This window comes from Carettochelys insculpta, chromosome 10 (genome assembly GCF_033958435.1).
Source record: "Carettochelys insculpta isolate YL-2023 chromosome 10, ASM3395843v1, whole genome shotgun sequence".
In the NCBI taxonomy this organism is placed as follows: domain Eukaryota; kingdom Metazoa; phylum Chordata; order Testudines; family Carettochelyidae; genus Carettochelys; species Carettochelys insculpta.
Window position 1 is genome coordinate 48,922,412 of NC_134146.1, and position 15,122 is coordinate 48,937,533.

Sequence of the window (15,122 nt, forward strand, 5' to 3'; positions counted from 1 at the left end):
TCCTACCTATCATTGGAACCTGCGTGAGCCCGAATCCCCAAAAGGAGTCAGCTTTCAGTGCGAACAGGACAGGACAGTGAGTATGGCCACATCGTTCTGCAGACTCTTATGTCTCCAGGTTCTGCCATGTGTCCATTTACGGCATCTTCCTTTCCATTTTCCCCCAGTACGTTTCGATGCAAATGTTCACCCTTGGGCCCTGCAGACGGATTGAATTTTAGGCCAGCTGGGTCCCAGAATGTTGGCCTAAGTGGCTCGAAGTTCCCAGCTCTGGGTCAGAGGGTGTGTCTAGGACAAGATGGTTGAGCTGAGGTTCCAGAACCCGTGGAGGAAACTGGAGTCAATGACTTCCTAGCAGAAGCCTTTCTGCCTGTTTCCCGCTTTTGACCCCCCAGATGCTTCATGGCAGCTGCTTTTCCTTCCCTGTTCCTTTTCCCTGTTCTGACTCCGAGGCACAGCCGGGCATGGAGGAAAGCAATCGGAGCTCCATTCGTTGGGGCTGGTTCAGCTTCACAGGGTGAGCCTGCTCAGAAGTCATGTGGAAATGAAGTAACGCGCCATGATAACGAGGAGCCCACTTTTCCATCGCACCTCCTCCTCCCAACACATATTTGTCTCTGTTTTACTGGAAATGCAGAGCCCTATGATACCTTAGCGGAACGGTTTTGTTGTTGTTGTTGTTTTTTAACAGCTCCGCGCTACTTTCTTTTAAAAGAATGAATCATTTGATTATTTTTATGCTAGGGGAAGTGAATGTGGCAGAGGTGATGATGGTGCGAGATAGGACTCTGCTGAGATACTCATAGGCCTTTGTATTTCCCCTTTGGCTCAGGACTTCTGAGGCTAGAAGCAAGAACTTCAAGAAGCAGGACATGTGCAAAATGTATTCACAAGCATTGGGAGCAGCCCATGGAATGAGAAAATCATACGAAGAGATTTATTAGCTTGTGTCCTTCTGACCCATTCCCTCCCATGCAGGGTTACAAGGGCGTGGAAAGGAGGAGGGAGAAAAATTGTTCTCCTTAGCCCCTGAGGACAGGACAAGGAGCAATGGTCTGAAATTGCAGCAAGGGAGGGCTAGGTTGGACATTAATACCATTGTTGGAAGATATTTAAAAGTAATAATTGATTGTAACTTCGTAATTTATTAAAATTATTTTCTATGATGATTTTTGTTTATTTTTTATTTTTTTCACTGCCCCCCTGCAATTACCCTCACAGACCCCCAGGGGTCCACAGACCCCAGGCTGAGAATAACCGACCTAGGTGGTGCTCGGTGCTGCCATGAGGACAGGGGACTGGAACTGATGACCTCTCGAGGTCCCTTCCAGTTCTAGTATTCTCAGATTCAATGATTATTTCCTGCAGTTACACTCTCCCCGCAGGCCCACTGGGCTGTCTCATTTGATGTGAAATGCCTCCAAAGGGTGCCCAGGTTCCGTGGCAGATTTGAGTGGGGAGAAGAGAACAGGAAGTGGGGGACAAGGGCTGGTGCGACCCAATTATGTCTGATTAGAGTGTCGTTGTTGAGACCTGCTGCTGCATGCTCCACCTTGCCATGCCAGAGGCCACCAGAAGATGCAGATAGACCCAGATCTGCAGTGCACGTTGTCACCATGGTCCAGCTAGTCATTGCTCTTATCTCTAACCGGACCATATCCCCCACAACCTCCTGCAGCCTCAGTAACTGGGATATGGCCAGAGAGGAACACAACTGTCCTCTTCCCCAGCAGGGTGTGGAGAGGTAGCCAAGTCTACGGCCACCCTGCACCTGGCTTCGTCTCCAGGCCGGGGTCCAGGACTTGTGCCCTTGCATTCATGCCCTTTCTGCACATTCTTTCCAGTCAGCCCTCGTGCCAGACAGGCCAGTGTCACAGCCCGGTTTGTCATGCGGAGATGTTTCCTTTCTTGTGCTCACGGTTGCTTTCGATCAGGGGCTCCTTGCAGGTGTCCCAGAGGAGGCTGGCGAACAGCCGAGCTTCTGACAATAGCGTCTTCTGAGAAGCTGACTTCCTGCTTCCTTTTTGGTTTCTCTCGAGTCGACTGGATCGGGCCGGCGGCTGGCGGGTGCAGGGCTGCCACTCGCCCTCTGGTGGGGTCTGGTGGGTTTGGTAATTGCTGACATTCAGCCACCTCTGGGAGGTAGCGCTGCACTGGTGTTGAACGGCGGTTGAGGGTAGGAGGTGAAACTGTCTCCAGCTGAAGCCGCGGAGGGATTTTAAGAAAGCCAAATACATTACCCGGCTTGGGGTTTAGCCAGGTCACTGGGGACATTGACATGCTGACTCTTACAAAAAGGGGTGACTGGATAAGACTTTGGTGTCATGGCGGTACAGCTCCCCTAGTCCCCACGGTGAGAGGCTGCCATGAATGGAAGGCCCTGTGTGGTGCTCCCTGGAAGCTGAGTGCTTGGGTGCCCAGCCTGGAGAGATCCAGGTGCCACCCAGCTGGTGAGCAGAGCGCCCACGGCCACCCACAGCCGGCAGTGTGTGTTTCTATGAGTCGTGCGCAGCTGCTTATGCCTCAGTGTGCATCACAAAATTCATTCCGTCTACGGATGGAAAAAATGAGAGGGACCCTGGCCAGGGGTTTAATTTTTCTGCCTCACGGTTTACACTTTCCAAACGCTGCGGATTCCTTCGCCGTGGGAAGTTCCCTGCCACCGTTCAGGTTGAATGGCAGGGACGGGTTGTTTTTTCCAGTATCTTGTCGTGCATGGTTGGTGTATTTTGTGCGTGCTGGGCAGCCTGTGCTTGACATCTGCCTGTACAATCTGATATCTCCCATTCAAACCCACGCCTTTCCTTTTCAAACAATGACTAATTACCTTTTTGTCTCTTGCAGCAAAAGATGGAAGCATCTGATCCCTTGTAAAAATACAGGCTCAGGCTCTTCCACAAGGGTGAGACTCCTGAAGGAGTTACCAAGGCACAGGGTAGGCACTAGAATAGACAATCAAAGCAGGTTGTGCAATCCCCATTGCTAGAGGCTTTTAAGAACGGGCTGCACCGACATGTGTCAGGGATGGTCTAAATTCTCTTGGTTCTGCTGGGCCCAGGAGGGTGGGCTTTTCAGGAGTCCTCCCAGGCTACCATTTCTATGGTCTGTGTCTGCAAATATATAGTAATAACCTGGGTAGTGTACAGAAGCACTCCTGCTGCTCTTTTTTAGGTTGTGGGTCTTGTACCGCAGACCCTATAGATATTTTTCCACTCGCTCATCAGATAGGGTGTACGGTGAAGCTAAGCAGACTCTTTCTTGGAGCACAGGGCCTGATTTCTACTACTGCTGACTATGCAGGGCCAATCTATGTGTGTGTGTGGTGGTGAGGCAGGTGGGGAAGGGCTGTTTGGCCCTGGCCTTAAGCAAAGAGCAGGCCTCAGATGTAGATGCTTGTTAATTTTTTGGTATTTGGTAAGTTTTGCAGCTTGTTTCTATGGGCGTCCCTCAAATCTTGGTGCATTTGCACAGAAAAAGGCTCTGGATTATTAATAGTCAAATGACGCCTCACTCTTTTTTTGGTGCCTTCTTCTGTTTTCCTGTGTCGTCATTTTTTATTTTTTTAAGGCGAGAGGCCTCAAAAGCTGGGAGTGGCCTGGCCCCCGTGTACCTCTGAGAGGGTGTGCAGGTAGCTGTCATCTGCAGCCTGGCAACAGCCTTTGTGCGCCTTTGTCAACAGATTGGTTGACAGATTTGGCAACAGCCTTTGTCCACGCATTGGTTCCAAGTCGATCCCTCCAAAAATGCCCAGCTGGATTCTTCCCAGCCTTTCCAGGAGTGCTTGGCTTGGGGCTACACGCAAGCCTGATATAGTACAGCCCAAAGGAATTATTTTGGGCATCGCAGTTGGTCTAGGCCAGCGCTTCTGAAACTGAGTTCCGCAGCATGCTGGGGCTCCGTGAACAACTCCCAGGTGTGCTGGAAGTGTCTGGAAAAATACAGCAATGATCCAGATTTTCTGTTATTAAAACCGGACACAATGTTGCTTCTTCACCCCTATGAGACCCGATTAAACGACTTTCTTTTGGCTTGGCACCATATGTTGCTGTTTGGTGTTTTTTTGGTCTGACAACAATTTATTTTAAGAAGATTTTCATAAGTGTCCTGCACAAAAAATATGACTGTTTGGTGTTCCATGGTCTCAAAAAGTTTAAGAAACACTGCTCTAGACCAGTCTGAAATGCCCTCGGTGATAGTTAGTTACAGCTTCCCGAGGGAGACAAGTCCACAGCCAAACAGCTCTTACTGTCAGGACAGTTTTCATTCTCACCTTGCAAACAGATGGCTGTGGCTGTGCCTATAAGCTCTGCATCCTGTTGTGCTAGGTCAGTGGTTCTCAGCCAGGTGTCCTTGTATCCCCAGGGGTACACCGAGGTCTTCCAGGGTGGTACATCAACTCATCTAGGTATTTTCCCAACAGGCTCCATAAAAAGCGCCAGCAATGTCAGTACCGACTGAAACGTCATACGGATAATGACAGGTTTCTACTGCTTTATACATAGTGCTACCCAGCAAAATGGAGGAATACTTATGATCTTCTCCTTGCTTTAGTGTATCATTGTAGAGTAAAAAAGGAGCGAGGGAGCCATTTTTCAGCACAAGTGTGCTGTGACACTTTTCTTGGTTTATGGTGGGTTTTGGAAGCAAGCAGTTGCTAAGCGAGGTGAAATTTGGATGCACCCAGGATGACTCAGACCCCTGAAAGGGACACAGTTGTCTGGGCAATTTGAGAATGACTGAGCTAGATGCAATACAAAGCATAACAATGACCCTGACCTCCAGCATGGAGCAATCACACCATTGCTGAGCAGCCACGGGAGGTTTCTGAGCACAGGCCAAGTGCCTGTGACAGTTTCTGGCAGTGCCCCCATTAAACCCCCTGGGCCTGCCTTTCCAGGGCTCTGTTCTCGCAGCTAGGCCACCTTCCCTTATGCATACAGACCACACACTACGCATCTGAAACCCTTTCGATCACCACAAACCCAACAGAGGAAGCAGCCTGCCCCAAGGCTGCGCTCATCAGAACCTCACGACCAGCCGCTTTACAGGAGGGATTGGACGGTTATAAACCTCAATCACGTTAGAGGAAGGATCTTGTTAGGGCCCCGTCTTACAGCCCTGATCGCACAAGTGGGCCTTACAGGAGTGGTTGGATTACTTGCCTAAATAAAGCTTCCAGGGGAGGGCCCTCAGTTTGGAACATAGGATAGGTGTGAGTAAAGGATGCCCAGCATTTAGTGGGGCGGGCTAGCCAGATACATCTGCCCTGCAGTGGTGTTAATAATCCCCATGTAATTTTTAAGTGATGGAAGTCTGCTTTGCTCCCCTGTCCCTTACCACGCTGTGCACTGTGTTCTGACCAGCTGCTGCTCTTTCCCCCGGAGGTGGCTGACTTACTGAACCCAGAAACCAAATCCTGAGCCTTTTACAGAAGCGGCTGAGGGACTTCCAAGGGAGGAAAAGGCTGTGTTGGAGTTCCCAGGAGTCAGGGGAGAAGGTGCAGGGCTACAGTTTGCGGAGCACCTGCAGGCCAGAGAAAGGTAGAAAAGGGCCTGGTTTGGGGGTTAACACATTAATTACATGGGGACCCAAGGAGGGTTGTGGCTGTGCCACAGACATGCACTGTGACCTTGGGCGTGTCACTTAATGTATGTCTACACTGGAACTGAGAGTGCGTCTCCCAGCCCAGACAGCCATGCCAGCATGCTAACAATGGCAGCGTGAACACTGCAGCTCCGGCGGGGACTTGCGCTAGCCACCCAAGCTCAGATCCTGGTGGGTCGTAGGGCTGGCCTGTGCACGCTGCCAGGTCCACTCAGCTCCACACCCTCCAGTGCTCATCTGTCACATTGGGCAGAGAGGGTTGCTCCCTGCTTCAGCAGACGTACCCAGCACGTCCTGGGGCTGGGCCTCTGGTAAGTCAAATGGACCTAAAGCTCCTTCCTTTGTCTGGCTTGTCGGTGTAGATTGCAAGCTGACTGGGGAAACCACTGTCTCCTGTGCGCAGCCTCCTGCGCGCTGCAGCTCAGGCTTGGTTGTCACCTTTAGGTGCAGTTACAGAACAGCTCAGGACTAACTCATGCTGTTGCTGTCCTGTGGACTCACTGCTGGGCCAAGACAGAAAACAGCTCCGTTCATTGGCACCACCTGATTCTTGTCATACAAAATCATGCAGTGTATTTGGTGTTTACACCTTTAAAATATAACAGCGCCGCTGGCGCCTGCTGCTCCTTCTTTGCTGCTGTGCTCCGAGCAGCCTGGCCCTCTTTCCCGGCAGGCTCCCCTGGGCTGCATGCAAATCAGCCGCACAAACCCTCTTAACTTCTGAGTAAGAGTTGAAAAGCACCCAGGCCTTGTGTTCCTTTATTTGCAAACACTATTAACCATTTCCTGTTCCTGCCCCAGCTGCTGCTGCTCCCATCTGATCAGACCTGCAGTCAGTGGCTCCAATTTAAACTGAAAAAAAGGAGACTTAGAGGGCTGAAGATTTCTTTTTCCTGGAGTGTATTGTCAAGTCTGCCCAGGTCCCGTTTGGGAGCTCAAAGGAATGCAGGAATGGCTGTCCCCACTGGGGCTCCTCTGTAACTCAGGGGACCAGGTTTCACTCTAATTTTTTCAGCCAGGCACAGAATAAATTTTGTTCTGTGCACCGAGGCATGTGGGAATGTGCACCACCAGTAGAAACACACGCTGCTGGCTGTGGGCGCTGTGTTAATCAGCTGGGCAGCACCTGACTCTGCTGGACGGCTGCCCAAGCGCTCAGCTTACAGGGAACCCTGCAGGGGACCACTAAAATGCCCATTTTACAGCAGCTCAGAGACAAGCAGCATAGGCGCTCGCTCTGGTGGGTCCTAACGATCTCTCAGACACCTGGCTAAAGGAAGGACTTGCAGACGGGCTGGTCGGAAAGGGTGCAGGTGTCCAAGGTACAGACGCTGAAAGAGTTGCACTTCAAAGGGTTGAGGCTCCGTTACTGTCTCTCACTGGGGGCCCTCTGCCCAGCACCCACAGTCTTCTCTGGCGGCTGTGTGCACCACTCCTGGGTCCTGGAGCTTGTCTCCAGCTCCCCGCTGCGATCTTCCTCTGCCTGGTTCAGGACGTTTCCCTTTCCCTGGCCAGGGAAGAGTGCTACAGGGAGAGGGGTGTGGAATGTTGTAGTCATGTGCAGTGCAGAGCTGCCCCTCAGCTCTGACAGCGGCTGCCCTTTTTAGTGGTCTCCCAAGGTGGCTCGATATTGACGCGTCTTAAAAAATAGCCTGGGGTATTTTTAGGCCTGATGCGAAGCCCGTGGAAATGAGGGCAGAAGAACGTGCTCCCAAGAATGGGACTAAGTCCCAGAGGGGGAGCCGTGGCAGTCGGCACTTTCACAAGTAACAAGCAATCCTGTGACACCTGAGAGACCCACATATATATTAGGTCAGGAGCTTTCGTGGGGAAAAGCCCACTTCCTCAGATGGAAATGTAGCGGAGAAACAGAATCCGGGGACCACCCCCAACCTTCCTGCTATGTGAACCCTGGAGTCTGTTTGCAGCTCAGTTTTTACCTTAGTGAGTCTTTAAGGGCCACAGGATGGCTTGTTAGTAACAATTGAACAATTTCGCGGAGGGCTTCTGGCCGGATCCATCTCCCTGAGACTCCTGGCAGTGCCAGGAGGGTGGGTAAGGTCCCTTGAAGACTTTGCATGTTTTACCCTTTCTTTACTGGGGGACCTACAGAAAGGCAGGCACTCACTCACCCAATGACAGGGCTTCATGGGGTGGTTACTGTGTGTGGGAAGGGTCCCCGGGACAGTACAGAAATATTTCATCATCATCGTGACTATTATAGAAGCCTAGCATAGTATTATCCTTGTAACCATTCATCTGTTTGTATGTTTGAACTGAATACGATTTTTCAGTTTTTGTTGCTGAAAAATGGCCTTTAAAAAAAGTTTGTTTTCTGAAAATTTTTCTCCTATTTGATGAAAGCTGACATTTTTTGTTTTGTTTTCATTTTTCACTATAAATTGCTTGCTTTTTTTGCTGTCTTTCAGAGGCCAAGTGAAACAAGGAGAGGAGTGATGAGAATAGGAACAGCAGGTGAGGGAAGAATTGAGAAATTTAAATGTTCTGTACTGTAAAATTTTGTTGAACCCCCCCTCCCATGGAAACGTTTGAAAAATCCTTCTTGCAAATTTCAAAATAAAAGTGTTCTCAAACTTTGCAAAAACTTTTAATTGCTTGCTCGCTTTCTTTCTTTTTTTCTTTCACCATCCTCAACTTTATACCACTTGATTTTGTAATCAAGAGTGCGTGTCCCCATTGACTCTGCTAGGCTTGACTGTGTCAGCAGTACACTGTGGGCGCCTATCCCACAGTTCCTGCTGCTCCCTTGCACTCTGTGTTTCTGTGCCAGTGTCTTATGGGAAAAAATGTGCCACAAACGGTTGTGGCCCTGAGCCCTTCATGTATTACTGTTATCCAAGGATTCCAGAAAACATGCCTTGGTCATGGCTTAGGAAGAACTTTCTGCTTAGTTTTTAGTTTTCCAAATGTAGCAAAAATCCTGGGGTTTCACCTGTTTTTGGTTGCTACTACCTCAGAAGGGATGATCTGAAAAGGCAAATTCTGATCTCGTGTAGAAGTTGGAGAGAGTCCTTTGACTTTGATGGAACAGCTCCGGGTTTAACTGCAGGGTTACTAATTATTATTGTTATTAATCAGCACAGCTGACTGTTTTCAGCTGGTGCTGCACCGTGCTGTTGCAATGCACAAAAAGTTAAAACTCCCATTTAAAAATGCACATTAAAATGGTCGATCAACAATCATGCCCATGGAGACATTTTGGTCATGCACCGACTGGCTCCTTACAGAGAGGTTACTTAAAAGGGAAAGTTTGCCAGGAGTTCTGTGGGGTTTGAGCGGTGGCTGAGAGGTACTGAATAGATGTGACATTACGGAAAAAGTCAGGTATTTCTGGAGGGGAAAATAATTGCATATCAGTGATAGTTATCAACGCTCTTTTAGAATAATACCTGGCTATTTTGCTTTATTGCAAGGCTAGCTGTTACCGCATTAGCCGTGTGGGTGTTTGTTTATAGCTCACGTGGATCAATTAAATACAGCTCATGGGTAGCACTGCAAAGTTGCAAACACCGAGCTGTATTTGGTAAGATGCAGCCAATGTTTGTGCACCAGCAGCTTGGCACCTGCTCCAAACCCTTCTGGATGTGGGTCTCAGTGCTGCATGGGGTATTGCCCAAGGCCAGGCTGCCCAGCAGAGCGTGGCATGGCCCTGTCCCTGCTGGGGTTTGCCAGAAAGGGAGACAGAAAACATTGGGAAGAAGCAGGTTGATAACATTGTGCATTGGGCCCACCCCTGGAAACCAGGACTATGATTTGCCTGTGGCCTGGTGGTGGTGGCCCAGTGGCTAAATTTCAGATTGCCTACAAGGGGCATTGGGCAGGTGCTAGGGAAGGGAAAATGGGTGTGAGAAGCAGGGTTCCCTCTGATTTTTGATACCTGGGTGGAATAAATTTTATGTGCACTGAGGCATGTGCGGATGTGCACCCCCAATAGAAACACACGCTGCCGGCTGTGGGCGGCCATGGGCACTCTGCTAATCAGCTAAGCAAATCTCTCCTGGGCGGCTGCCCAAGTTCTCGGCTTACTGGGAACATTGGTCAGAAGCCAATGACCATGAATGATCTTCACAGTGGCCTCTGTGCGGGCCCCTGTACCTGGGCCCCTTTGAAACACCAGCCCCCTGCACAACTACCCCTCTTGTTTCCCCACCACCCAACCGTGGGCCTGACGCAGGGTTTTCACTGGCAGATCTCCAAGTGCTTTCCAAAGGTCTCCTTACTCCCCCTGTACAGAGGGCAGAGCTGTGGAGCGGGGGCTGTGACTTGCCTGAGATAACCCCAGCTGGCCAGAGCTGGGAATGGGAATAAACAGGAGTTTGGGGGTCATGGAGCTGCACCGCTGGAGAAATGACATTGCCGCGCCGCTGGGAGGAGCCGCACCCAACAGGCAGCCATTGTCATGGGCCATAGGGACTGGAGCCAGCAGTCTATAGGGACTCCCTGGAGCAATGTGAACTCGTGCTGGGGACGTCTGCATGAGGAATGGGACAAAGTGTAATTCTTCTGCTCTACCTTGTGCTGATTAGGCCTCAGCTGGAGTTTTGTGTTCCGTTCTGGGTGCCACATTTCAAGAAGGGCACGGTCACATTGGAGGAGGTCCAGAGCAGAGCAACAAGAGTGGTTCAAGGTCTGGAAAACATGACCTGTGAGTCAAGGCTGAAAGAACTGGCTTCATTTAGTCTAGAAAACAGAAGACTGAGAGGAGACATAACAGCTTGCAAATAACTAAAAGGGTGTTACAAGGAGGAGGGACAAAACTTGTTCTCCTTACCCTCTGCGGACAGGACAAGAAGCAATGGGCTCAAACTGCGGCAAGGGAGGTTTAGGTTGGACATTTGGAAAAACTTCCTGTCAGGGTGGTCAAGCATTGGAATAAATTGCTCATGGTGATTGTGGAATCATTGGAGATCTTTAAGAGCAAGTTAGGCAAACACCTGTCAGGGCTGGTCTAGAGATGATGCTTGGTCCTGTCATGAGTGCAGGGGTTGGACTTGACCCCAGTTCTAATATTCTATGGTACACCCAACTGAATTGTGTTTCAGGACTAGAATTTCAGCTGATATAAATTTGACATTGAAATCAGTGGAGCACCGCTTTTCTGAACCAGCTAAGGATCTGGCCTCCTAGGTTTTTTTTTTTTAAATGCATGATGAAAAAGGAAACATTTTACCCCGGGAATGAGTTGTAATGTGTCTGGATTTATCCTGGACATTTTGCGCCTCTTTTCTATTCAAACGATTTCCCACAAAGCTCAGAGGAGAAGTTTCTTATTTTTCTGCAAAAACGCTTAAATTTTGGCTCTAGATGAGTATGACACCGTGACCCAGAGAAGCATGGCCATTCAGTTAATTGCTCGTTAAAGACTCTGAAGACATGTTGCACATAGGGGACATCAGATTTATTTCTAAACAACAGCAGTCTGCTGCGCACACTATACAGATTCTTCTCTGCAAGTCACTTCTAGAGCCACAGGAAATATAATAAAAACACAGGTAACAGCCCAGCATGAATTTTGCCTGAGTCAAATGGAATCCTACCATCAAAATCGCTGAGTGCTGGATTATATTTAGAAGCTTAGTTTTGAGCGGATACAACAGTTTCTCCTCCACCCCCCCAGCTGAAAACAATTCCCTTGCTCCTTATTTTTAGAACCTGTGCTGGAAAGTTTGAGTGATCATGCTGCAATTTGAATCAGACTTTCAGTGCATTGTGATAATATCATCATGCAGGCACGTGGCAATGCCCATTTTTTTCTGCAAATTACATGAGACAATATAATAATTTGCACTTCTGGAGCAGCTTGCCTCTCCAGATCCCCAAGCACTAATTAACCCTCACCTCCTCTATTGGAGGCAGAAGGATTTTAACTCCATTTTACAGGTGGTGAAACTGAGGCACACAGCCATCACACACTGTGGAAGAGTCAGGGATAGAACCAGATCGCCTAACTCCCAGTCCTATGGCTTGACCATAAGACTGGCTTTCCTTCTGATTTTTAGAGTAGGTCTATGCTGGGGAGGGAAAGGTGAACTAAGTTACTCAACTCCAGCTCTGTGAATAGCATAGCTGGAGTCTCTGTCACTTATTTCAACTTACTGCTGTGTCCCTACTGCCAGGAGTGGATGGGAGAACCTCACCCATTGACTTACCTTACTCCTCACGATCCTGTGGCGTGCCAGCATCAACGGAAGCACAAGAAGCAGTCAATTTGGTGTGTCCTTACTAGACCAGCTACATCAACCCCCTCCCCACCAGAGATCGATCTCTGGTAGGTTGATCTAACCATACGTGTAGACAAGCCCTGGGTGAAGCAGTTGTTAGATACATTTAGCCTTTTATTTGATTGCCGAACAGATCCCCATTACCCCAGGGTCTTTCTTGTCCAAAGCGATCTATTACCTCGCTTGAGCCGACAATACTTGTGCTATGCAATTTTTGTGACCCTCAACAGGTTTGTTACTTGTGACGTGGGACTGAGCACTTGGGTCCGTGGCATTGCTCCTAGGTTCTGGAATGACTGATGCAGACTTTAAAGCTGGAAACTAACAAATAGCGGATCACATGCGTTCCCGCTTGCATGCCGATGTGAGCGGCTGCATGAACAGTCGTCCTTGGTCTTAATAAGGCTGTAAAAAAGAGATTCCTTCATGGGAGTGTTTACAGCGAGCGCATGTGTAACCCACATACCTGTGTGGCCCACTGCTCCATGTTGTGGCAACTAGGCCATTTCACAGAGAAAGAACAAGTGTCCTTTGCAGCCTAAGCCAAGCGCCAGCCGACTTTCAGCTCAAACTGTAGAACCGCTCGCACTAAACTCCAGAGGTCCCACCTTCCAGCCTGCCTGAGGGTGGTTACACATAGATTAAGGCACTGGTTGAAACCACTGGCTAGAACTGGAAGCGATATTGACAAGCAGGGCCTGTTCCAGATCTGATGGGTTAAGTGGTGCCTTTCATTGGGAAGGCTCTCACAAGTGCGTTACAAACCACTCATCCAGTTTTGTACACGGGCACCTTAATAGGATGTCAAAACCTCACGGCAGGCCGCCCCTGTGGAGCCCTCAGCATTTGACACAGGCCCTGGGAGGACCCAGGAAGGAGCTCCAATGTCACTGCTCGGCTTCTGATGGCCGGGGATCCCGTCTTCTCACCCTGTTGGCGGGTGGAGCAAGCCCTTTCCATTTGGGTTTTATTTGTTACTGAAGCAGAAAACTCACAAAGTAACACAAAAAACACGCTGCTCCAGTCCTCCTAGGGGCCAGCTTCCCGGAAGCACCCTGCTCCAGCCAACCTCCTCCATGGAGCTCTGCCCCTCAAGGCAGCTCTTTCAGCCTTTGTAGGAATAGCCTGAGCCCTTCGCAGCTGCACCTGATAGCCCTACCACATCCCAAACATTTGTCCTTAATAGGCCCTGCCTTGGAACAGGCCTGTCAGCCTTAAAAGGGGCAGAACCCCCCCCATTACACTTAGCCTTGGAATGCAGCCACTTCTGGAGGGGAATGTTGCAGACATATTGCACCAGCCTCTCACTAGGCCTGATATGAGGAGCGGGGGACTGAGGAAGGGTATATTTTTAGGGTGCCTATCATCATGAAATCTAGGCTGCTGGAATGAATCAAAGGTTGCACATGAGGCCCCCAGTTAAGGGTGGGGTTCTCCTGCTCCTGGCGGGGTTGGGGTCCCTGGGAGGGAGTTGCAGAGCCCAGAAGTTCCACATTCACCCAGCAGCGATACTCCAGTGACTTTGGCCCTGCAGAGCTGGCTGGGCTGGGCTCCCAGGCCAGGAGTTGTGACCTGATCCGCAGGGTTGCAGAGTCACTCAGGTCTGGCAAATGATGCTGGGTGGGGAGGGGGAATCGGGCCAAACGTACCTGGCGCTGGGTGCACAGGTGCCCGGTTGCAATGCCACACATACACGTTTGGAGGAGGGAGGTGGACCAAAGCTGGATGGGGCTGTGACCCCAGAAGTCACAATACCCAGTGCGGGGAGCTGAGCCCAGCTAGCCCCATGGGACAGAAGCAGCAGGAACCGGGGCTGTGGGTACACCCGGTGTGCTTAGTCCTTGTGATGTAACTGTGTGTATTACATAGCGTTAGGGACACATATTTACTAACTCAGGGGGTTTGCACAAAAGTGATTTACTGGCCAGCCAGATTACAAACGAGCCCTGAAGGTTTGAGGGCTGGTGTAGTAGAGCTCCAGGAGTACCAAAGGGCTTGTCTACACTGGGGATATTTTCATGGAAGAAACCCTTTTTTCCAGAAAGAAAAAACCACCTGTTGCATCCACACTGCAACGCTTGTTATTCTGGAATAACAGGGTAGGTAACGTGAAACAGGAACTCCACCAAAACAGACGTCTTTCCCTGACCCCCATGCTCCTGTGTTCTAAGCAGAGGTAACTACGACTTCATTGGCTTCCAGGGAGGCATCTTATTTGGAAACTGGGCTCTCTAGCGGCAGCACTCCATTTTGAAACGCTCTTGCAGCGTGAACGTTCTTTTCAGAAATCATCTATTTCGACCTTAGGTAGTCGAAATAAATTATTTCTGCAAAACCCGGCAGTGCAGACCCAGCCTCAGAGAAGCAGAATGCAGATCCCCAAATGAAGACCCAGCCCGTGCCCCAGGCTACCACTTCTGCTCTGCGGTACAACACTGTGGGCCATGAACGTCAGCGGGCTTGTTGCTAACATCTTCCCCAGATGGGGACGCAAGAAGAGCAGAAGCAGCGGGAGAAAGTCTCAGACTGGGTTTGGTATTTCAGCCCGTTTAGCAGCTGATGCTGCCCCTCCCACCGACACGCTCACGTACCGTCTCGGCGGCCTCACATTTAGCACAATCAGACTTTTTTTTTTCCATAGCTGGTAAAATCTAATCAAACAAGCCGGGCTGGAGTGGGCAGCAGCTGCGCAGGGTAGAGTGCAGCCCAAAGCTGGTGCCCTGCGAGAGCCTGGCCCTGGCCTCTCTGGTTTGACATCAACGCAGGGGTGCTTTGCCCTTGTAGTCGAGAGCGAGGCTTTTGTTGTGGGATTCAGTTGAACAGACTCGATGCTGCCTGGGTGCTGCTGTGTGACTGCACTGGGGCAGGAGAGATGGCAGAAGGGGACCTGGGGACAGGGGGCCAGCGCTGCAGGGCAGGCCGGGCTTTTCAAGCAGCGCTCTGGGAATTTAACCTAACCCCTGCTCCCAGCTAGTGTGGATGGTGAGAGAGCCGGCCCCACACACCCCAGAGCGGCGGCTCCTGTCCCGCAAGGCTAGGCCTGGCTGCCTGCTCCAGGATTTGTGACCTGGTGCATGGGTTTCCAGCACCGCTCAGGATTTGACAGCTCAGGCGAATGCGAGCGAGTGGCATTGTGACCAGGGTGCCCGCTATTTTTTTCCCCCATTCATGTGCAGAATAAATTTTGCTATATGCGCTGTGACTGTGCACCACCAGTAGGAACACATGCCGGCTGTGGGCACTCTGCCAATCAGGTGGGTGGCATTTGAATCTTTC